The following is a 26,080-nucleotide window of genomic DNA, read 5'->3' as shown; positions in this document are numbered from 1 at the left end:
CCACCCTCCTCTAGCTTATCTCTCCATGCTTCAGGCTCTCTGCCTTTATTCCTGATGAAAGGCTTTTGCCCGAAACGTCGATTTTGCCTGTCCTCGGATGCTGCCTGAATTGCTGTGCTCTTCCAGCACCACTAATCCAGAATCTGGTTTCCAGCATCTGCAGTCATTGTTTTTACCTGGGTGGTTAAGAAGGCATTTAGCATGATTGCTTTCATTACTCAGACCTTTGAGTATAGGAGTTGGGATGTCATATTGAGGTTGTACAGGTCATTTGTGAGGCTTCTTCTAGAATATTGTGCCCAGTTCTGGTCACCCTGTTATAAGTTAAAGAGTGTGGTGCTTGAAAAGCACAGCTGGTCAGGCAGCATCCGAGGACCAGGAGAATCGATATTTCAACCACCCTCCCCTCCCAGCACCTTTGCCTGCCATCGCAATAAGTGTGAAACCTGTGCCCACACCTGCACCCTCGCCTCCACCCAAGGCCCCAAATGATCCTTCAACATCCAGCAGAAATTTACCTGTACTTCCACACACATCATCTACTGTGTCTGTTGCACCTAATGTGGTCGCCACTACATTGGGGTGACAGGACGTCAACTTGTGAATTGTTTCAGAGAACATCTCTGGGAAACCCGCACCAATCAACCCCACTGCTCCATGGCCAAACACTTTAATTCCCTTTCCCACTCCACCAAGGACAAGCAGATCCTGGGCCACCTCCATTGCCAAATCCTAACCACCTGATGTCTGGAGGAAGAACACCTCATATTCCACTTTGGGACCCTCTAACCACACAGGATTAATATGGATTTCACCAATTTCCCCATCACCCCTCCCCCCACCTTATCCCAATCCCAACCTTCCAACTTGGCACCATCCTCTTGAATGGTCCTACCTGTCCATCTTCCTTCCCACCTATTGGCTTCACCCTCCTCTCTGACCTATCACTTTTACCTCCACCTTCATCTATCTATTGCATTCCCAGTTACCTTTCCCTTGGCTCCACCCCTTCCCATTTATTGCTCAGCCCTCTTGGCCCACAAGCTTCATTCCTGATGAAGGACTTATGCCTGAAACGTCAATGCTCCTGCTCCTCGGATACTGCTTAAACAGCTGTGCTTTTCCGGCACCACACTCTTCGACTCTAATCTCCAGTATCTGCAGTCCTCACTTTCTCACCCTGTTACAAGAAGATTATTATTAAACTGGAGAGTTCAGAAAAGTTTTACCAGGATGTTGCCAGGAATGGATGGTTTGAGTTATAATGAGAGACTGGATAGACTAGGATGTTTTTCATTGGAGTGTAGAAGGTTGAAGGGTGACCATCGAGTTTTTTTGTGTCAATGGTAGCCATGATGTGGGGGTGCTGGTGTTGGACTGGGGTGTACAATGTCAGAGTCACAGGGCAGCAGGTTATAGTTCAACAGGTTTGTTTGAAATCACAAGCTTTCTGAACACTGCTCCTGACGAAGTCATCTGATGAAACAGCAGCACTCTGAAAGCTTGTGATTTCAAATAAACTTGTTGGATGATAACCTAGTGTGGGAAAAGATCTGCCACCCTGCCTACCCACAGTAAGCCCACACAGAACACAGGAAATCAAATTTGGACAAACTATACTAGAAACACCCAGAATGCCTCAGCATTGACGAAACAAGCTGACAAGTGAAACTAGATAGAACCATAGTCACTCGCAGACAAGGGAATATACTTCCCAAAACACACTAACAATAAGCTTCCTGGACCTAGTCAACACAACTGTCCTAAAGCCCCAAGGGTAGTCTGATAACACAGCAATACCAAAGCCGCACAAAAGACAGGTCAGGCGGACAGGCACCAAAGGATCTCGCTCCCAGGACAGGAACAATGGAAGCACCTTACTGTTTTAAGAGAGACATTCTCACCTACCTGCAAAGAGAGTTGGAATCTCCTGATCCCATCGGGAACTCATCTATATTGTCAGTTTGTTGCATTGTTTCAACAACCAGCTTATTCTTCCCTTAACTGTTTTTCAATTAACATTGTAATTGGATTACATAATTTCTAAAAACATTGCATTTCCCCCCATTTTAACTAATCTTATTGTACAAGATTCCTATAAAACCTGGCTTCATCCTCAGCTTGAAGAAGAGATGATTGGGAGATGCCAATGTTGGACTGGGGTACAAAGTTAAAAATCACACAACACCAGATTATAGTACAAAAGGTTTAATTGGAAGCACTGGCTTTCAGAGCGCCGCTCCTTCATCAGGTGGTTTTCTGATGAAGTGGTGGAAGAAGGTACAGTTACAATGTTTGAAAGACATTTGGATAAAGTTTGAATAGGAAAGGTTTGGAGGGATGTGGGCCAAACGCAAGCAGGTGGGACCAGTTTAGTTTGGGAGCATGGTCAGTGTGGATGAGTTGGACCAGAGGATCCATTTTCATCCTGAATGACTGATTAAAAATCAACAATTCCCAATTTACCACTGCACAAAGCTAAACATTTTAGCATTCACAGAGGCAGATTTTCGTTGCTGAATCTATTTCTTTAGAGCCCTCTTGTGACATAGTAGTAATGTCCCTACCCCTGGCCTGGGTTCTAGGCCTACCTGCTTCAGAGGTCATAGCATTATAGAGATGTACAGCAAGGAAGCAGACCCTTTGGTCTAACTTGTCCATGCTAACCAGATATCCCAACCCAATCTAGTCTCACCTACCAGCACCCAGGTCCCATATACCTCCAAACCCTTCCTGTTCATATACCCATCCAGATGCCTTTTAAATGTTGCAATTGTACTAGACTCCACCACTTCCTCTGGCAGCTCATTCCATAAATGTACCACCCTTTTCATGAAAAAGTTGCTCCTTAGGTCTCTTTTATATCTTTCCCCCTCACCCCAAACCTATGCCCTTTATTTCTGGACTCTGGGACCCAAGGGAAAAGACTGTTTATTTATCCTATCCATGCCCCTCATGATTTTATAAACCTCTATAAGGTCATCCCTCAGCCTCCGACGCTCCAGGGAAACCTCTTCTTATAGCTCAAATTCTCCAACCCTGGCAACATCCTTGTAAATCTTTTCTGAACCCTTTCGAGTTTCACAACATCTTTCCGACAGGATGGAGACCAGAATTGCATGCAATATTCCAATAGTGGCCTAACCAACGTCCTGTATAGTCACAACATGACCTCCCAATTCTGGCACTCAATACTCTGACCAATAAAGGAAAGCATACCAAACACCTTCTTCACTATCCTATCTACCTGCAACTCCACTTTCAAGGATCTATGAATCTGCACTCCAAGGTCTCTTTGTTCAGCAACACTCCCCAGGACCTTACCATTAAGTGTATAAGTGTGTGTAATAGTAACTCTGGACAGGTTGATAAAAATACATTTCTATTTTCATTACATCAGTGAAATATTGTGGAAATACTATATTACTGGAGGTGCTATCTTTCAAATCAGATATCAAACCAGGACCTTGTACATCTGCTCATATGGACACAAACAATGGCATTGTACTACTATCCAAGAAGTGTGCACATGACTGTTTGGGTGTTTGTCCTGGCCAGCTGCCACATTTTAACCACCATCTACAGACAGTTTGCCATTCGCTTGATTGCTGCTTATGGGACACTTGTGATTAGCACAAATTGACTACCAAGTTTTCCAAGAAATGACAGCCAACACACTTCAGAAGTAATTAATTCATGAAAACAACAAATGCTGGAGATCGCAGTAGGTCAGACAGCATCCATGGAAAGACAGCAAGCTAACATTTCTAGTCCAGATGACTATTTTCAGAGCTGAAGTGAAGTGTGGAGGGGTCACTATTTGTGTCGTTTGGTGGTGGGGGTGGGGGGGGGGTGGGGTGGGCTGGGAGGGTGGAGGAAGGGTGGGAGGTGGCAGGAGAATGAATTAGCCATCAACCATTGCTGCCAGGACTCTCACCGGGGCCCAGGTTCGATTCCAGCCTCGGGAGACTGTGTAGAGTTTGCATATTCTCTCTGTGACTGTGTGGGTTTCCTCTGGGAGCTCCGGGATGAAGGGCCTTTTTCCATACTGCAGGGATTTTATGACTTCATTAGCTCCAGAGATCCTACACCCATTGCTTCCTACCTCAGTCTCCCAAACACGAACAGCCTACTTCTAACCTCCTTCCCAAAATCCTGCCCTACTGAGCTAATTTCCTTCCACATTGACTTCATCCTCTCCCCACTCGTCCAGACCCTGCCAACCCACATTTGTGATTTCTTTGATGTTCTCCATCATATTGACAATATCCTGTTCCCTGGCCCTAACTGCCTCTTGTTTACCATGGATGTCCAATTCCTCTATATCTCTATTCACCACCAGGACAGTCTGCAAGTTCTCAGCTTCTTCCTCGATTAGAGACCTGGACAGTCCCCAGCCACCACCACTCTCCTCCACCTGGCTGAACGTGTTCTCTCACTGAACAATTTCTCTTTTTAATTCACCTCACTTTTGATAAGTGAAAGGAGTGGCTATAGGCACCCACATTGGTCCCAGTTATGCATTCCTGATGAAGGGTTTATGCCTGAAATGTCTGCTCTTTCCAGTCTAGCAGTTAGACACACTGTTGTTCTGTCATTCGCACATTCCGATCACTTAATCTGAACTAACAACATTTTTTCTCCCCCTGCACTCTACACATACCATCATCCCTCCCAACAGTTGCACAAGTGCTGACCCTTCCATACTTCAGCGCTGCTGAAGGGTCATCTAGACTCTAAACGTTAGCTTGCGCTCTCTCCATGGATGCTGTCTGAACTGCTGTTACCTCCAGCATTTGTTGTTTCCAGTATAGGGATTCTAGCATCTACAGTAATTTGCTCCTAATTAATTAATGAAGTACTTTGAGATGTGCAAGGTACTAGATAACTGAATTCTTGCTTTCCTTCAAAACTTTTGATCAAAGTGGAAAACTTACAAATATAACACTTAATATCTGTTAAGTGTGTACTACTTTCTATAAAATCAATTTTTTTTACTTGCTTAGCTTTAAAATAAGTTTGTAAAAATACTAGGTAGCACACTTTATTAGTGCAAATGAAAAAATACCTTGTGTTTCAACAGCACTGGTGTGAATTAGCTTGCTATTTTCAAGAGCCCCAGCTGTACCCAACTAAATGATTAGGACAAGTTGTCATAGGAATACTTGAAGTACATTTGCTTCATAATTACAAAATGTTTCTTACGATGGAAATTAGACGATCATCAAAGCCCTCGGTTATTGGTATGTCTTCCTGGGGAAAATCACATGACTAGCATAGGAATACAGAACTGCACAGTGCTCGAATAACTAACACCAACGTTTCACTTGGATTACACGATTACCTGCACAACCAATCTTGCCATGCAATGACACAGCATGCTGCTTTTGAAAAGCACATTCATTTTATCATACTACAAGGCAACAGACATCCAGTTTTAGAGCCATACGGCTTGGAAACAGGTCTTCAGTCCAACCAGTCCACACTCACCTTGTTCCCAAACTAAACTAGTCTCACCTGCCTGCTTTTGGCCCAGATCCCTCCAAACTCTTCCTATTCATATACTTATCCAAATGTCTTTGAAATGTTGTAACCATACCTGCATCCATCATTTCATCTGGCAGTTCATTCCACACACTAACCAGTGTAAAAAAAAAATTGCCCCTCATGACCTTTAAATCTTTTCCCCTGCACCTTAAAAATATGCCCATTAGTTTTGAACACCCCCAATCTGTGGAAAAGACCTTTGTTATCCACCTTACCTATGTTCCTCATGATATTATAAATCTCTATAAACCTCAACCTCCTGTGTTCCAATGAAAAAGTCCTAGCCTCTCTTTCCATTCCCAGCAACATGCTGGTAAATCTCTTCTGAAACCTCTCCAATTTAATAAGGAGAAAATAAAAATGTCTGAAATAAGGAAAATACTTTCCACACAAACTTATCATGTAATATAATTACACCACAGTTTGAAGAAGAAATATATTAAAATTTTACAAGAAAGAGAGAATTAAGATAATAACTTGTGAAAGAATTAAGCAGATATCAGTGTGAACACCTCAAGTTATAGCAGTATACTTGTGGCTAATTGTGAAGCCATTGTACAGTTTAACCCTATACAGTACTTGCAACTTTTAGGGATTCAGAATAATTTAATGGCACCCCAGAAGGTTGGTTAAGTGGGGTGCTGGCGCTACCAGCATTGAGAGGGGCATTAGAAGTTTTGTTCATTGCCCTATATAAGACATGAGATTGTAAGATACAATACAATACAGGAGCAGAATTAGATCATGAAGCCCATTGAGACTGCTCTGCCATTCGACCATGGCTAATATGTTTTGTAACCCCATTCTCCCTACAACTTTTGATCCCCTTACTTATCAAGAACCTAAATATCTCTGTCTTAAATACAGTGACTTGACCTCCATAGTCTTCCATGGACAATGAGTTCCACAGATTAAATATCCACTGGCTGAAGAGATTCCTCATCTCTGTTCTAAAGGGTCATCCCTTCACCTTGAGGCTGTACTCACAGGTCCTAGTCTCTGCTAATAGTGGAAATATCATCTCCACATCCACTCTATTCAGGCCTTTCTGTATTCGGAGAGTTTCAATCGGATCCCCCTCATCCTTCTAAACACAATCAAGTACAGACCCAGAGTCCTTGACCTGTCCTCATATGACAAGCCTTTCACCCCTGGATCACCTCTTGGAAACTTTCTCTGGATTCACTCACCAGCATATCCGTCCTTAGATAAAGGGCCCCAAATTGCTCACTATATTCCACATGCTGACTGACCAGAGCCATATACAGCCTCAGTAGTACATTTCTGGCCTTCCATTCTAGCCCTCTGAAAACTAGTACTAACATTGCATTTACCTTCCGAAGAGCCAACACAACCTGCTTGTCAACCTTACGAGAATCCTGAAGGAGGACTCAAGTCCCTCTGTGCTACAGATTTCTGAAGCTTCTCTCCATTTAGAAAATAGTCTACACCTCAATTCTTCCTCTCAAAGTGCACTTTCCCCCATTATATTCCATTTACCACTTCTTTGCCTATTCTCCTGGCCTATCCATTTCATTTTTCCCCACTTCCACCATCTATTTTTGTGTCATCTGTAAATTAACAACAATGGCCTCAGTTTCTTTGTCTAGGTCATTAAAGTATAACATGAATCGTGGTCCCAACACTGACCATACGGAACTCCATTGTCACTCACTGCCATCCTGAAAAACACCCCTATATCCCCACTGTCTTCTTCCAGTCAGCCAATCTTATATCCATAGAGAAAGTGATAACTGCCAGTTATCCTGCTCCGAGGAGCAGGAGAATTGACGTTTCGAGCATATAGCCCTTCATCAGGAAACCTTTATGCTCGAAACGTTGATTCTCCAGCTCTTGGATGCTGCCTGACTGGCTAGGCTTTTCTAGCATCACATTTTTCGAATCTTATATCCATGCCAGTACCTTGCCCATAACACCAAAGAGGTCAACGTAATTAGCAAACTCCTGTGCAGCACCTCACCAAAGGATTTCAAACAGATCATGCCACTGGCTCTCCTTGTTTAACTTGCCCACTACCTCCTCAAAGAATTTTGACACATTTGACAAGCATGACCTCTCCTTGACGAAGCTGACTCAGCCCTATTTTACAATGCACTTCCAAGTAGTCTGCAATCTCATCTTTAATAAAAAGCTTGAAAATCTTCACAATTGGACAATAACTTATCTTCTGCCTCCCTCCCTTAAACAAGGGTGTCAGGTTAGCCATTTTCCAGTCTTCTAGGACCCTCTATGTCTCCAGTGATTCCTTAAATATTACCACTAATGCTTCCATATCTATTCAGCTATCTTCTTGAGAACCTTGGGGTATAGATCATCCAGTCCAGGTGATTTATTTGCTTTTAGGCCCTTCAGCTTCTCCGGCACCTTCTCTTTTATGATGATCACGACACTCATTTCTGCCCCTTCACTCTTGAAGTTCTGGTATGTTACTGATGTCTTTCACTGTGAAGACTGATGCAAAGTACCTATTCAGTTCCTCCACCATTTCTTAGTCCCCATTACTAATTCTTCAGCCTAATTTTCCAGCAATCCAATGTCTACTCTTACCTCTCTGTTGCCTTTTATATATCTAAAAAGTCTTTCAAACTTGTTTATATTACTAGCTGACCTACCCTTATATCTAATCTTCTCCCCGACTGATGGTTTTTAAAGGCTTCCTAATTCTCTGGCTTTCCATTAACCTTCACCACATTTTTCTTTTGCTCACATGCTGTCCCTGACTCCCCTCATCAGCCATGGTCATCTTATTCCCCCCTTAATACTTTTCTTCTTTCTTGGGATGAATTTCTACTGTGCCTCTTGAATTACCCCCAAGAAATTCCTGCTGTTACTACACCACCAACTTCCCTGCAAGGCTCCCTTTCCAATCAACTCTGGCCAACTCCACACGTCTTTGCAATTACCTTTACTCAACTGTAATGCCGTTACATCTGATTCCAGGTTCTCCCCCTCAAACTCTGGGGTGAATTCTGTCATTTTATGATCACTGCTCCCATGTGGCTCATCCACCTTAAGCTCCCTAATCAAGCCTGCCTCATTACACATCAAATCCAGAATTTCCTGTTTCCTCCAAACTGATCCAAAAAAAAATCTTAAGACATTCCACAAATTCTTTTCCTTGGGATCTGCAACCAATCTGGGTTTTCCAAATCCACTTGCATACTGAAGTGTCCCATGATCAATGTAATAGTGTCTTTTTTACATGCTTTTGCTACTTTGATTTATTTTCTGCCCCACATCCTGACTACATAATTCCTGCTGCGGTCTTTTTCCTTTGCAGTTCCTCATCTCTACCCACACAGATTCTGTACCTTCCAACCCTATATCTTTTCTTGCTAATGATTAATTTCATTTCCTACCAACAAAGTAACCCTGGCTCTCTCTGCCTGCCTTTTCAATGGGATGTGTATCCTTGGAGAATTCATTATTTTATTTTAGTGCTAAGCAAACAGCTTGCCCACTTAGGTGAATGTGAAATATTCTATGACAATAGTTTGAAGAAGAGGCGTCATTCCCAATATTTATTCCTCAACCAATATTAATGTAGATTACCAACCTCCTTGCTGTTTGTTGGATTTTTACTTCAATTAACTTGTAGGACCTAGATGTTGCTCACTGGGCTAGAGTATATTGCACATTTCTAGTTATCATTGAGAATGTGGAGTTGAGCTGCATTCTTGAACTGCTGCAGTCCATGTGTTATGGGTAGACCCACAATAGCATTAGGAAAGGAATTCCAGGATTTTGACTCAACAGTGAAGAGATAATGATATATTTCCAAGTCAGGATGATGAGTGAGTGGAGGTAAAACTTGCAGGTGATGTTGCTCCTATATATTTATTCAATGGTAATGGTTTGGAAGGGGCTAAGGATATTTGGTGAATTTCTGCAGTGCATTCAGACAATACACACTGCTGCTACTACAGAGTGTCAGTGGTGGAGGAATGACTTTTTGTCAATGTGGTGCCAATCAAACCTGCTACTTTGTCTTGTATGATGTCAAATGTCCGAGTGTTGGTGAAGCTGCACTCAAATGGAGAATAAGCCATCACACTTCCAATTTGTGCCTTGTGAAAGGTGGACAAACTTTCGGGAGTCAGTAGGTGAGTTACTCACTGCAGCATTCCTTGCCTCTCACCGTCTCTTGTAGCCACTGTATCGATATTAGTTTCTGGTTGAAGGTAACTCCCAAAAAATTAATAGTGGGGTAATTCAGTGATGGTAACACCATTGAAAGTCAAGAGGCAGTGATTCGATTGTCTCTTATTCAAGAGAATCATTGTTTAGTATTTGTGTAGTGCAAATGTTAACTTGCCTCATTTCAGCTCAAACCTGGTTACTGTCCAGCTCTAGCTGTATTTGGATACTGACTGCTTCAGTATCTGAGAAGTCATGAATGGTGTTTAACATTGTGAAGTTATCAGTGAACACTCCCGCTTCTGACTTGATGATGGAAGAAGGGTTATTGATGAAGCAGCTGAGGATGATTGGGACCAGGATACTACTCAGGGGAACTCGCGCAGAGATAACTTCAAACTGAGATGACTGACCTCCAGCAACCACGACTGTCTTCCTATGTGCCAGGTATGACTCTAACAAACAAAGACAGATACTCGTTGATTCCAGTTTTACTAGGGTTCCTTGATGCCACACTTGGTCAAATGTGATCTTGATGTCAAGGGTTGTCACTCTCTCAATTCAGGCATTCAGCTCTTTTGTCCATGTTTGAACCAAGGCTGTAATGACTTTAGAAGCTGAGTGGCTCTGGTGGAACACTAGGTGTCAGTAAACAAGTTATTGCTGAGCAGGTTCTGCTTCATGGCACTGTTGGTGACACCTATCACTTTACTGATGATCAAGAGTAGACCAATTGGCTATTGGATTTGTCCTTTTTTTGTTTGTGTACAGGACACATGTGGGCAACTTTTTACATTGCAGTAGAGATGCCAGTGTTGTAGCTGCACCGGAACAGCTTGGCTAGGCAAGTTCTGGAGCACTAATGTTCATTACCATTGCCGGAATGTTGTCAGGATCATTAGCATTTGGAGTATCCAGTGCTGCCAACCATTTCTTGGTGTTCAGAAATTGATTGGCATGTTTCCTAAGTTACTGATTATATTTTAAATACCATCTGACATCACCATTGAGAGAACATAGCTTTTATTCCTTCTTCTCCTCCTCAAAGACTTTCTTAGAATTACTTCTTAGGCCAAATGCATAATCCCTCCAACTGATATTGCATTTCCATTAACATCGCTTGAACTTAACTTCTGACACTCTTAATTACCTGGAATTATCTTGCCATTATCTCTCTGCCTATAAATTCTGTGCCTGTGCACTTCCCTTCACTTCACCTGATGAAGGAGCAGATCTCGGAAAGCTTGTGATTTCAAATAAACGTGCTGGACTATAACCTGGTATTGTGTGATTTCTGACTTCATCCACCCCAGTTAAACACCAGCACCTCCACATCACATCATTGGAGCAGCAATACAAATTACCTATTTTGTAACATCAAAATTGCAGTTGTCATTCACGAGGGTAGGTATCATTCAAAGTATAGAGTAAATAATTTGTCAAATTTTATGACAGCACTCGGGTAAATACAGCAACTGTGCCTCTATCAGCGAGTAGGGATGGAAAATGGCAAAATATCAGGGATTTGAACATCTTAATGGAGCTGTTCATTGACTAGTATTTTTTCAGCCTAAAGTAACTCTTAACATTATCTTCCAACAACATAATTCAAAAGTTAAGAGGGTAAAATGTACCGAAGTCCTCAGTTGCGAAATTTTACTACTAATTGCATTGTTCAGCACATTATTTCACAGGTCAGTTAGTTGCCATGCTTTAATGATGCAGAAAAATATTTTTAAATGCTGTTTAATCTTTCGCTTCACTTTTAATGTCCAACCAAACTCTTAGTAAAACAGAAACACTACAGTCAATATTTTAACTCAGCAAACAAGGTAATAACAAGCCTAAATTTAGTTTGGTTCACAAGAAATGATGAAGCAATTTATAATTGGCTTGCTTGCAATATTTCTAGTCTAATTACTGCAAAGGAAGTTCTGATGACTAGTTTCCCGTCATCAGCCATGATCAAATGGCAGAGCAGGCTTGATGGGCCAAATGGCCTAATTCTGCTCCTATATTTTATAATCTTATTTTGTAATTCTGCTTGTTATAACTGATGTGCATCTTATTTGTATTTCTTTCAAAGAATATGTGTAGTATGATATATTGTTATGTAGGCAGGTAAGAAACTAAATAGTTCTAATGTACCAGAAGCACAACTGTTTACATCAAAATATAGGTTAAGGCTAACGTTCAAGTTATATGTCTTCTGATTCAGGTTTTCAGTATTTTAACCTGGCTATACATTAAAGTTGTTATCTTTTATGGTGTACCATCAGACTGAACAACAGCACTGGCTGGAGCTTTCAAGGTCCTTTATTTTGTAAATCAGCAGAAACAGAACATTTCTTGTATCTGACAATATAAAATTAAACTAATACCATTTAGTCTAAGACCAGAGTTGCTTTCCCCACTTATCCAAAGTACTAAAAGTAGGTAATCCAAATAACTCATCTTCAAACGTTTGGTGAAAGCGTGATCCATACTTCACAAGTATTTTTCTTGGAATCTCTTCCATATTCAGTATTTTCTATGCAGGTTGTTTTACATTTTATGAAGTGCGAATTTTCACTCAGATTAGACTACAAATAAATTGCCATTTAGTGAACACGTGCCTTGACTTTGAAAAACGTTGTGCAACTAGTAACAAACTACTTACTCCCGTCCCAACACACATTATCAAGCTAAAATTTATGTCTAACATAATTTGTTGATTTTAATTTTTACCACAAGAGTTTTTGCAGCAACATAATACAATTAGACCATAAAAAATAGGAACAGGAGTATGCCATTCATCCCCTCAAACCAGCTCAGCCTTCAGTAACATCATGGATGACCCGACATTCCTTCTTAGCCTTTCCCCATAGCTATTAATTCCCCAACTGATCAAGAATCTATCTCAGCCTTAAATATATGCAAAGACTCTGCCCCCCACAGCTTTCTGTGGCTCGGAGTTCCAAAGACGTGAAGAATTTAGAGTGGGTTATTTGGAGACCACAAACTTTCCTTACCTGTATTGGTTATAATGTGATTTCAGCCTCATCAGTTTAAATAGCTTGGCTATTGTGTGATTTTCTTATAATGTGAGATTGCAAGAGAATAGAATTATTGTGTTATATCAGTGACCAGGCATCCACTACATTCTGGGGTAGTGAATGCCACATTGTAACAACATTCTCTTTCCAGCTAAGCTTTCATGACAATTTTCACATGAACAATGATCAGTGACAAACTTATTCATCAATTTCCTTCATTCCAATTTTCTCTATAATTCTCTGGACAATGCTTGCTTTGGGATACAAAGTTAAAAATCACACAACACCAGGTTATAGTCCAACAGATTTAATTGGAAGCACACTAGCTTTCGGAGCGACGCTCCTTCATCAGGTGATTGTGGAGGGCTCGATCGTAACACAGAATTTATAGCAAAAATTTGCAGTGTGATGTAACTGAAATTATACATTGAAAAATTGATTATCTGTCAAGCCTTTCATCTGTTAGAATACGGTGATAGTTTCAGTGAAACTATCACTGTATTCTAACAGATGAAAGGCTTGACAGACAATCAATTTTTCAATGTATAATTTCAGTTACATCACACTGCACATTTTTGCTATAAATTCTGTGTTACGATCGAGCCCTCCACAATCACCTGATGAAGGAGCGTCGCACCGAAAGCTAGTGTGCTTCCAATTAAACCTGTTGGACTATAGCCTGGTGTTGTGTGATTTTTAACTTTGTACACCCCAGTCCAACACCGGCATCTCCAAATCATGCTTTGGGATAGTTCTGTAGATGCCAGCAGCCTCTTCTTCTAATAGACTGTTCCTCTGATGTAAACTAAGAGTCTATGCAGAATATCACAACTAAATCTAATTTTGTTCTAGTCTGGTGTTCACTTAATCAAATTTCAGCAGCAAAGCAAGACCAAAAACACTGGCTTTTCTTAAACTCTTCATGTACTCAAATACTGAAGTCAATTTGGCCATCATTTCAAGGACTTTGACGTAAAGACAGGACATACTTGGAATCTTCAGAATATACTGGAGCAACAAATTTCCGTAAATTTGCTGGTGTCTCCAGTCAAACATATCACAACCACGCTCTTAACTATGTTATTAACTTATCACCCCATTTTCTGAGCCTGGTACAGACAAGGGACTCAAAATGAAAGAGATATTAACAATTTCAATCCAAGACAATCAATCTTGGAATGTGACATCGCCACACACTAATAACAGTGTGTATCCAAAAAATGTTACTCTTTCCAAAATTCCTCCTCATCTGGAGAAGAGGCTGGTTTGTTATCAAAGCATCTACTTCAAAACCTGAGTGAAGCCAGTGTCAGCACTTCAATGCAGAGTACATGATTAAAGCAGTTAACATTTTTTTTAAAAGAGTACATTTTTGTTAAAAAGCAATGTTTTTCACAAATTTATGTCTTCTATCCTTACCAATAAAGGACTACATGTGCTTCCACCACAGAGACCAGCTGTTGTTCACAACCTTCCTTTTGAAACACCCATTATATGTTTTTCCTATTGATGTACTCCCAAAATACATATCTGTCCTTGAGTTGCTGTACCTAAGATTATACCTAGCTTGGAAGTCATGCAATGAAGGTTCATTAGCATTACTCCTTGGACAAGAAGAATTAACATATACTCTATTAAATTACTGAAATGATATTAAACACAAAGATTCCAAAGGGACTATACAAGATAGATACAGAGATACTATTGCTCTGCCTAGAAAGTCTAGAACTAGAAGGCATAGAGACAAGCTTCAGGGACAGCCACTTCAGACTGAAATGAGAAATTTCTTCATTTAGAGGACTGTTGTTCTTTGGTATTCCTTACCTTAGAAATTGTAAATGCTCAAATGGGCAATATATTCAAGACAGATCAATAAGATTTTTGTACAATAAGGGAATTGAAAGATGAAAGGTGGTCAATGGGCCATTTGACTTATTCCTGCTCCTAGTTATGTCATTACATTTTAAGTCAAGTGCCCTAATGACTTGGTCAGTTACAGCTTTTAGAAGTGAATGCACATCTAAATTTTGAAAGCGTTTGGTAAAGATATTTTTTGGCAAATGTATGCATGTATAAAACAGAAGAAGTTGACCTCTTGCTACTTTCAGCCTGATTGGCCATTCAAGATCAAGGCTGATCTCTTTTTGCTTTGAATTTCACATTCCCATCTACCCCTATAGCCACAGATTTTTGATACAGACAGGGGAATCGATGTACCTCAACTTTAAAATATCCACTGACCCACATCTCCAATGCCTTCTGAGGCAGAGTTCCAAAGATACATACCTCAGAAAGAAATTTCTACATGTCGGAAAAGGGAGATCCTCTAATTTTAAAAATAGTGCCTCTTCATTCTGGATTCAACCAGGAAAAGAAACATCCTTTTAATGTCTACTTTGTCAAGACTATTCAGGATCTACTGAGCATCAATTTGGGAAAAAGTGTGATGACTCTCAAGTACTGCTATTCCCCTGGTCACCACAAAAGTTAATGATTTAAATCAAAGTCAATCAAGGCTCTAATTTACTTGTTTGATCGAATCAGTTTAACAGAAAACACTGACCAGATGATCCCTCACTTAAAAAGAACATTCTATATATGCCACAGGTAAATAAAACCATGAATTATCAACACATAATCGTACTAATTGAAAATCTAAGTCCCTTGTAAACTTCAACACAGAGACAAACAATAAAACATTAGCATTATGGGTGGAGGGGAAAAAAAACAACTGGAGAAGCAATTCAAAGCAACAATCCACCAGGTTTGATCAGAGGTTCTTTTTACTTCCCAAGATCTCTTTTTCAATCCTCTTACTCCAGGTGCTTTCACTTCTTTGCTAATAGGTTTACCCCTCGTCAGAAGTTTTATTTCATGTGGCACCTTATCAATTCATTTCTGGATATTCAAGTACTATTAACTACTGGATATCTACCAACTTTGCCCAATTATGAGATTTTCTAATTGCATGCTATAATATCTATAGTACCTGTTGCAGGTACACAGGATGGTAAAGGAGATGTTTGGTATGTTTTCCTTTATTGGTCAGTGCATTGAGTATAGGAGTTAGGAGGGCGTGTTGCAAGTGTGTACAGGACATTGGTTTTGTCACTTTTGGAATATTGTGTGCAATTCTGTTCTCCCTGTTGAAGGGAGGATGTTGTAAGACTTGAAAGATTTACAAGGATGTTGTCAGGGTTGGAGGATTTGAGCTGCAGGGAGAGGCTAAATAAGCTGGGCTATTTTCCCTGGAGCAAAGGAGGCTGAGGGGTGACCTTACAGAGATTTATAAAATCATGAGGGGCATGGATAGGGTGAATAGCCAAGATCTTTTCCTCAGGGTGGGAGTCTAAAACTAGAGGGCATAAGTTTAAGGTGAGAGGGGAAAGATTTAAAAGGGACCTTTTCAAGCAGAGGGTGGTGCGTTTATGGAATGAGCTGCCAGAGAAAGTGGTAGAGACTGGTACAATTACAACATTTAAAAGGCAGCTGGATGGGTATATGAACAGGAAGGCTTCGAAAGGATATGGGCCAAATGCTGGCAAATGGGACTAGATTTATTTATGGATGAGTTGGATTGAAGGGTCATTTTCCATGCTGTACATCAGACACTATGACTCCATATGCCAGTTAGCTTGACATTTGTTGTGAGAAAGTTGTTAGAATTGATCATTAAAGATATTATAGCATGCAATTAGAAAATCTCATAATTGGGCAAAGTTGGTAGATATCCAGTAGTTAGAGGAGAAAGTGAGGTCTGCAGATGCTGGAGATCAAAGTTGAAACTTTATTGCTGGAACAGCACAGCAGGTCAGGCAGCATCCAGGGAACAGGAGATTCGACGTTTCGGGCACAGGCCCTTCTTCAGGAATCCCTTCAACAGGGAGAACAGAATTGCACACAATATTCCAAAAGTGACAAAACCAATGTCCTGTACACACTTGCAACACGCCCTCCTAACTCCTATACTCAATGCACTGACCAATAAAGGAAAACATACCAAACATCTCCTTTACCATCCTGTGTACCTGCAACAGGTACGATGAACTTGCAACGGTCTCTTTGTAAGAATTCTATGATTCCATGAGTGTGGAAACAGACCATGATGACCAATGAGCCCAACGACCTTCCCAAGAGAAACACACTCAGATCCATTCCCCTACTGAAAATGTGTTGCTGGAAAAGCGCAGCAGGTCAGGCAGCATTCAAGGAGCAGGAGAATCGACGTTTCGAGCATGAGCCCTTCTTCAGGAATCCTGAAGAAGGGCTCTTGCCCAAAACGTCAATTCTCCTGCTCATTGGATGCTGCCTGACCTGCTGCACTTTTCCAGCAACACATTTTCAGCTCTGATCTCCAGCATCTGCAGTCCTCACTTTCTCCAAGAAGATCCATTCCCCTACCCAATTACTCTACATTTCCCCTGACTAATGCACCTAACTTACACATTGCTGAACACGATGGACAATTTAGCATGGTCATTTCACCTAATCTGCACATCTTTGTTCAGCAATACCTCCCAAGACCTTAGCATTAAGTGTATAAGTCCTGCCCTGATTTGCCTTTCCAAAGTGCAGCACCTCACATTTATTGAAATAAAACTAAATCTGCCACTCCTCAACCCATTGGCCCATCTGATCAAGGTCCCATTATACGGAGATAACTTTCTTTGATGTCCACTACACCTCCAATTTTAGTGCCATCTGTAAACTAGCTTACTCTACCTCTTATGGTCACATCTAAATTATTTATATAAATGAAAAAAAGCAGAGGACTCAGCATCAATTCTTCTGACACAATGCTGGTTACAGGTCTCCAACCTCCAACCCTAACCCTCCACCACCTTCTGTCTTTTACTTTTGAGCCAGTTCTTTATCCAAATGGATAGTTTTCCCTGTATTCAATGTGATCTAACCTTGTTAACCATCTACTATGAGGAACCTTGTCGAATGCCTTACTGAAGTCCAACAAGATCCCATCCATCGTTCTGCCTTTGTCAATCTGTTCTGTTACTTCTTTAAAAGGCTTAAGTTTGTGAAACACGATTTCCCATACATTTAGCCATGTTTACTCTACGTAATCAGTCCTGGCGTTTCCAAATGCATGTAAATCCTGTCCTTCAGAATTCCCTCCAAAACCTTGCCCACCACCGATGTCAGGCTCATTAGTCTGTAATTCCCTGGCTTTTCTTAGCCATGTTTACTCTACGTAATCAGTCCTGGCGTTTCCAAATGCATGTAAATCCTGTCCTTCAGAATTCCCTCCAAAACCTTGCCCACCACCGATGTCAGGCTCACCAGTCTGTAATTCCCTGGCTTTTCCTTACCACCTTCGCCGTCTGTAATTCCCTGGCTTTTCCTTACCACCTTCGCCAACCAGTCTTCTACCTATGGCTATCAAACTTACAAATATCTCATCAAAGAATTCAGCAATCACTTCACTAGCTTCCCATAGCTTTCTAGGGTATACCTGATCAGATCCCAGGAACGTATCCACTTTATGCATTTTAAGATGTCCAGAAGCTCCTGTTCTGAAATATGGACATTTTTCCAAGTTGTCGCTATTTATTTCCCCATGTTCTCTAACTTCCATATCCAAATCCACAGTAAACACTGATGTAAAATACTCATTTACTATCTCCTCCATCTCCTATGGTTCCACACAAATGTGGCCTGATCTTTAAGGGGCCCTATATGCTCCCTAGTCATTCTTCTGTCCCTTTGGAACCTCCATATCCCAATTTGCCAAACTATGTCCCCTTTTTGCCCTCCTGATTTCCCTCTTAAGTATACTCCTACTGCTTCCATATTCTTCTAGGGATTCACACAATCTCTGCTGTCTACACCTGCCATATGCTTCTGTCTTATTCTTCACCAAAACCTCAATTTCTCTAGTCATCCAGCATTCCCTACACTTACCAGCCTTGCCCTTCATCCAAACAGGAATCTATTGTCTCTGGACTCGTTTTGGAAAGCTTCCCATTTTCCAGCCGCCCCTTTACCTGAGAACAAGTATCCCCAATCAACCTTTGAAAGATCTTGCCTAATACCATCAAAATGGCCTTCCTCCAATTTAGAACTTCAACTTTTAGATCCGGTCCATCCTTTTCCACTGTTTGAAAAACTAATAGAATTTTGATCACTGGTCCCAAAGTACTCCCCCCACTGACACCTCTGTCAATTGTCTTGTCTTATTTCCCAAGAGTAGATCAAATTTTGCATCTTGTCCAGTAGATACATCCACATACTGAATCAGAAAACAGTCTTGTACACACTTAACAAATTCCTCTCCATCCAAGCCTTTAACTCTATGGCAGTCCCAGTCTATGCTTGGAAAGTTAAAATCTCCTTCCATTACCACCCTATTATTCTTACAGATAACTGAGATCTCCTTACAAACTTGCTTCTCAAATTTTCCACTGACTATTGGGGCATCAATAGTACAATCTCAATAAGGTTTCCTCTTTCTTATTTCTAAGTTCCACCCAAATAACTTCCCTGGATGTATTCCCAGGAATATCCTAAGTACAGCCATAATGTTATCCCTAATCAAAAATGCCACTCTCCCTCCTCTCCTGTCCCCTTTTCTTTTGTTCTGATAACATCGATACCCTGGAACATTAACTGCCAGTCTTGCCCATTCTTGAGCCACATCTCTGTAATTGCTATGGTATCTCAGTCCCGTGTTCACAACCATGCCCTGAGTTCATCTGCCTTACCTGTTAGGCCTCTTGCATTGAAATAAATGCAGTTTAATTTGTCAGTCCTACCTCGTTCTCTACTTTGTTCCTGTCTGCCCTGACTATTTGACTTGCTCCTTTTCCCAACTGCACCAGTCTCAGATTGATTTCTAACACCCTGGGCTCCCCCTCCATGAGATTAAATCTTCCCAAGCTCCATCAGGCACGGTTGCTCAGTGGTTAGCACTGCTGCCTCACAGCACCAGCTTGGGCAACTGTCTGTGTGGAGTTTGCACATTCTCCACGTGTCTGGGTACTCCAGTTTCTCCGGGTGCTCCGGTTTCCCCTCACAATCCAAAGATGTGCAGGTCAGGTGAACTGGCCATACTAAATTGCCCATAGTGTTAAGTGCATGAGTCAGGGAAATAGGTCTGGGTGGGTTGCTCTTTGGAGGGTCAGTGTGGACTTGTTGGGCTAATTGACTTGTTTCCATACTGTAGGGAATCTAATCTAAAAAAAAATCTCCCTGCAGTATATTAGTCCCCTTCCAATTCAGGTGCAATCCGTACTTGTACAGGTCACTTCTACCCCAGAAGAGATTCTAATGATCCAAAAATGTGAAACCTTCACCCCATCCCAGTTCCTGATCCACGTATTCATCTACTCTATCCTCCTATTCCTACCCTCACTACCTCGTGGCATCGGGAGTAAACCAGATATTAATACCCTCAAGGACTACCTTTTTGAATTCCTGCCTGACTTCCTATATTCTCTCCTCAGAATATCGTTGTTTTCTCTTCGTATGTTGTTAGTTCCAATGTGTACAATGACCTACTGCTCAGATACTCTTGATCCTGGCACCAGGGAGGCAACACATATTCTGATGTCTTGCGGTTGGCCACAGAAACATTTATCTGTGCCTCTGACTACAGAGTCCCCTATCATAATCGATCATGTAAAGCCTGATGTACCCCTCGTTACATTAGAGCCAGTCTCAGTATCAGAAACCTGGCTGTCAGTGCTCCTTCCCCTAAAGATTCCTTCACTTCCCTACATTTTCCACAACAGCATAGTTGTTTGAGATGGGATAGCCACAGGAGACTCCTGCATTACCTGTCTTCCTCTCTTACCTTTCGTGGAGGTAACCCATCTTCCTGACTATCTGTGGTTTTCTCCCTTCCTGCAACTGCCATCATTATACCCCCTGACTCCTGTAAATTCCTCATTGCCTCTAATTGCTGCTCCAACCAATCCATGCAATCTGGTAGGATTTGCAATCAAACACTTCTGGTAGATATGATCATCAGTAACATGGAAACTTTCCCTAATCTCCCACATCTGACAGGAAGAGCACATCACTCTACTAAGGGCCATCTAAGCACCTTAACAATCTACTGACCCAGAAAATAGCCCAGTTTTACAGCTCTAAAACACTGCTTCAGGCTAACTTAGTACCTGTTTTTTATATTTTTAAAGTTTGATCAAGAAACAGATCTCAAAAACATAAAAAACCCATTCTTTGCAGATTTACAAAGAAAACAGTATGGTTACATATTTCCTGTTTTCTGCCTCCCCCCTCTTCTTGATCGGAAGGGTTTCCTGAATCAAGGGAAGTTTGGAAAATTCACACAAATGAATGTACTATCCTTCTTTTAAAATTAAAAAATCACAACAGCAGGTTATAGTCAAACAGGTTTAATTGGAAGCACTCTAGCTTTCGGAGCGTCGCTCCTTCATCAGGTGATATTGGAGGACTCAATCCTAAAACACAGAATTTATAGCAAAAATTTACAGTGTGATTTAACAGAAATTATACATTGAAAAATACCTTGATTGTCTGTTGAGTCTTTCAGCTGTTTGAATACCATGACAGTTTCACTTATTTCATGTGTAAATCACAAAACCTTTTTTGAAAGTTGCATTCTCAGGTTAGCTGTAACAATGGGTGATAGCTAGACAATATGAGAATCCAACTTTTCAAAAAAGGTTTTGTGATTTACATATGAAAGAAGTGAAACGATCATGGTATTCAAACAGATGAAAGACTCAACAGACAATCAAGGTATTTTTTCAATTATAATTTCAGTTACACATCACACTGTAAATTTTTGCTCTAAATTCTGTGTTTTAGGATTGAGCCCTCCACTATCACCTGATGAAGGAGCAACGCTCCGAACGCAAGTGTGCTTCCAATTAAACCTGTTGGACTATAACCTGGTGTTGTGTGATTTTTAACTTTGTACACCCCAATCCAACACCGGCATCTCCAAATCATCTTTCTTTTAAGATCTTGAAATGAAGTCCATCCGAATACAGACTTGTCAGTTGCAGATCCATCAGTTTCATATCACTTCCTTCAACCTGATTTACAGCAATTATTGAAATTGTTTTCTATTCTCTACAGTAAAGACAGTGCAAGATATTTGTTTATTCTGCAATTTCCTTATCGTTTATTATTAACTCCCTATTCTTGCTCTTTTGCTAGAGGACTAATAATCATTTTACTCTTTTCCTATTTAAGTACCTGTAGAAACCTTTGCTATCCATTTTTACATTTGTAGGTAACTTCCTCATGCTAATTTCTTGCTAATTAACTTTTTAGTCATTTTAATTGTTTATATTCTGACCCATCATCTGACTTTACACAGTTATATACTTTTAAGTTTGATCATTTCCATAATTTTTATTTATTCACTCATGGGATATGGATGACATTGGTTGGGCCAGCATTTACTGTCCATCTAGTTTGCCTTCTGAAATTAGTGTTCAGCTGCTTTCTTGAAAAGTACAATCTATGTATGTACATATATATAGGTATATGTGTATCTGTAACACCATTAGAAGGAGAGTACTAGGATTTTGATTCAGCAACACTGAAGGAACTGCAATATATAGAATCAGAGAATCCCTGCAGAGATGGATGCTATTCGGCCATCAAGTCTGCACTGACTCTTCCAACAGCATCCCACCCAATCCATAACCTGCTATTTACCACAGTTAACTCACCTCGCCTGCATATCCCTGAACACTACAGACCATTTAACATGGCTAATCCAGCTAATCTGCAAATCAATGGATTTGTGAGAGGAAAACCGAGCAATTGGAGGAAACCCATGCAGATGCTGGAAGAACGTGCACACTGACAGTGGTTCAAGGCTGGAATCAAACTCGGGTCCCTGGCGCTGTGAGGCAACAATGCTAAGCACTGTGTCCCCCTTATTTCTTGCAGATGGTGGCATTCCCATGTACCTGGTGTACTTGTCCTTTTAAATGGATTTGGAAGGTACTATATAAGGCACCTTGGTGAATTGCTGCATTGTATCTTGTATATGGCACACACATGCTTCTGCACGTTAGTAGTGGCGGGACTGGATGTTCATGGATGTGCTGCCAGTCCAGTAGGCTGTTGTGTCCTAGAACATCTCAAAGTCTTTAGAATTTTATTAGAACTTCACTTAACCAGGAAAATAGGGTGAAGTATATCATTACACTCCTGACTTGAAGCTTGTAGATCGTGAACAGGCTTTGAGGAGTTGTAGACTATAGGATTCCGATCCTTTGACCTGCTCTTGTAACAACAGAACTCATATGGTTTACTCATTTCAATTTCTATTCAGTAATAACTCTAGGATTGTTGATGATGTAGGATTCAGTGATGATTATACCATCTCCACTTCTCTGATATGCAATTTTAAGAACTTCTGTCCCAACAGAGTCGACATCCCAATGGTATAGCCCTGAATTTACCCAGTACTGGTGCAAATGCCTCACGAATTTGAACCCACTTCTCTTACACTGGTCTTTGAGCCATGTATTTATCGCTCTAATTTTATGTACCTTATGCCAATTTGCATGTGGGTAAAGTAATAATCCTGAGATTTAAACTTCGAGGTCCTGTTTAATTTTGAACCTGGTCACTCGTAGTCACAATACAAGACCTATTTGATATGGTACCTTATTGGTTTCTGGATATCCAAGTACTACTACTACTACTGGAAATCTACTGACTTTTCCCAATTACCTTGCAATCTTCTAATTGTGTCAGTCTTCACAGTGGAAAACACAAATAACATCCCAAAGGTTCAAGACAGTTGAGGGGGCAGAAGTGAGTACAGTGGCCATCACCAAGGAGAAGATATTAGAAAAACAGAAAGATCTCTGGAAGTGGACAAATCGCCTGGACCAGATGGGGTACACCCTACAGTTCTGAAGGACGTATCTGAAGAGAAATAGTGGAGCCTTTAGTAGTAATCTTTAAGCTATCACTGGAGTCACGAAGGGTCCCAGAGGACTGGAAAATTACTAATGTAATCCTCTATTTAAAAGAGTAAGGCAAAAGACGGGAAATTATAGGCCGATTAGCCTGACTCAGTCGTTCGTAAAAGTTTGGAGTCCCATTTTGAAGGATGAGATTTCTGAATACTTGGAAGCGCAAGGTAAAATAGGGCCAAATCAGCATGGTTTCATCAAGGGGAGGTTATGCCTAAGAAGTCTGTCTGAGCTCTTTGAGGAGGTAACAAGCAGGTCAGACCGAGGAAAGCCAACGGATGTTCTCTGTCTGGATTTCCAGAAGGCCTTTGACAAGGTGCCGCACAATAGGCTGCTGAGTACGATAAGAGCCCATGGTGCCAGAGGCAAGGTACTAACATGGATAGAAGACTGGCCATCTGGCAGAAGGCACAGAGTGGGTACAAAAGGGTTTTTCTCAGGATGGCAACTCGAGACAAGTGGTGTTCCATAAGAGTTAGTGTTGGAACCACAATTTTTCACTTTATACATTAATGATCTGGATGAAGGAACTGAGAGCATTCTGGCTATGTTTACAGATGATGCAAAGATAGATGGAGGGACAGGTAGTATTGAGGAGGAAGGGAGGCTTCATAAAGATTTGGACAGAATAGGAGAGGGGTAAAGAAGTGGTAGATGAAGTATAATGTGGGAAAGTGTAAAGTCATGCACTTTGGCAGGAAGAATAGAGGCATAGATTATTTTCTAAATGGGGAGAAAATTCAGAAGTCTGGAGTACAAAGGGACTTGGGAGTCCCAGTCCAGGATTCTTTTAAGGTAAACTCGCAGATTGAGGTGGTAATTACGAAAACAAATACAATTTTGTAATTATCTTGAGGGGACGAGAATATAAAAGCAGGGATGTACTTCTGAGTCTTGAAAAGGCTCTGGTCAGATCACATTTAGAGGACTGAGAGCAATTTTGGGCCCCATGCCTTAGGAAGGATGCACTGGCCCTGGAGTGGGTCCAGAGGCGGCTCACAAGAGTGGTCCCAGGGATGAAAGACTTAAAATACGAGGAACATTTGATGACTCTGGGACTATACTCAATGGAGTCTAGAAGGATGGGGTGGGGGTCTGATTGAAACATACAGAATACTGAACGGCCTGGACAGAGTGGGCACTAGAAAGACGTTTCAATTGGCAGGAGTGACGAGGACCAGAGGGCACAGTCTTGGAGTAAAGGAAAGACTCTTTAGAATGGAGACAATGAGAAACCTCTTTAGCCAGAGAGTGGTGAATCTGTGGAATTCATTTCCATAGAGAACGGGGGAGGCCAGGCCATTGAGTGTATTTAAAGCACAGAGAGATAAGTTCTTGATTGCCAAGGTGATCAAAGGTTATGGGGAGAAAGTACTGTTTAAAAACCCATCAGGCATGATCGAACAGCAGAGCAGACTCGATGGGCCAAATGTACTAATTTCTACTCCTGTGGTTTAACGGCTATAATGCCTTTATTGATCAATTCCAACAACTTTCTCGCAACAAATGTCAAGCTAATTGGCACATTTATAGAATCCCTACAGTGTGGAACAGGCCATATGGCCCAACAAGTCTACACCAACCCTCTCAAGAGTAACCCACTCCCTTATATTTACCCCTGACTAATGTACCTGACCTACACATCCCTGAACACTATGGGCAATTTAGCATGGCCACTTCGCCTAACCTGCATATCTTTGGATTGTGGGAGTAAACTGGAGCACCCGGAGAAAACCCGCACAGAAACTGGGAGAACACGCAAACTCCACACAGACAGTCACCCAAGGTTGAAATTGAACTTGGGTGCCTGGCACTGGGAGGCAGCAGTGCTAACCACTGAGCCACCGTAGTGTTCAGGGATGTGCAGGCTAGGTGAGTTAACTGTAGTAAATAGCAAGTTATGGATCTGGGTGGGTTGCTGTTGGAAGGGTCAGTGCAGACTTGATGGCCGAATGGAGTCCATCTGCACTGCAGGGACTCCCCGTTTTCTGCCTCCCTCCTTTCTTAAACAGAGGGATTTAGAGTCATCGAGTCATAGAGATGTAAGCATGGAAACAGACCCTTTGGCCCAACCCGTCCACACTGACCAGATATCCCAACCCAATCTAGTCCCACCTGCCAGCACCCGGCCCATATCCCTCCAAACTCTTCCTATACATATACCCATCCAAATGCCTCTTAAATGTTGCAATTGTACCAGCCTCCACCACTTCCTCTGGCAGCTCATTCCATCCACATACCTTCCTCTGCGTGAAAAAGTTGCCCAGTAGGTCTCTTTTATATCTTTCCCCTCTCACCCTAAACCTATGCCCTCTAGTTCTGGACTCCCCAACCCCAGGGAAAAGACTTTGCCTATTTATCCTATCCATGCTCCTTATAATTTTATAAACCTCT

The 26,080-nt window shown here is 41.3% G+C and overlaps 1 protein-coding gene across 3 annotated transcripts in view; it reads right to left on the bottom strand.

The window, feature by feature from the left end:
* Positions 1-26,080, bottom strand: part of cnsta (consortin, connexin sorting protein a) — a 96,084-nt gene that overhangs the window by 4,764 nt on the left and 65,240 nt on the right. The gene's annotated exons all lie outside the window — the stretch shown is intronic.

This window comes from Chiloscyllium plagiosum, chromosome 9 (genome assembly GCF_004010195.1).
Source record: "Chiloscyllium plagiosum isolate BGI_BamShark_2017 chromosome 9, ASM401019v2, whole genome shotgun sequence".
NCBI lineage: Eukaryota > Metazoa > Chordata > Chondrichthyes > Orectolobiformes > Hemiscylliidae > Chiloscyllium > Chiloscyllium plagiosum.
Note: the sequence above shows the minus strand (reverse complement) of the source record. Positions and strands in the feature narration are given on the sequence as shown.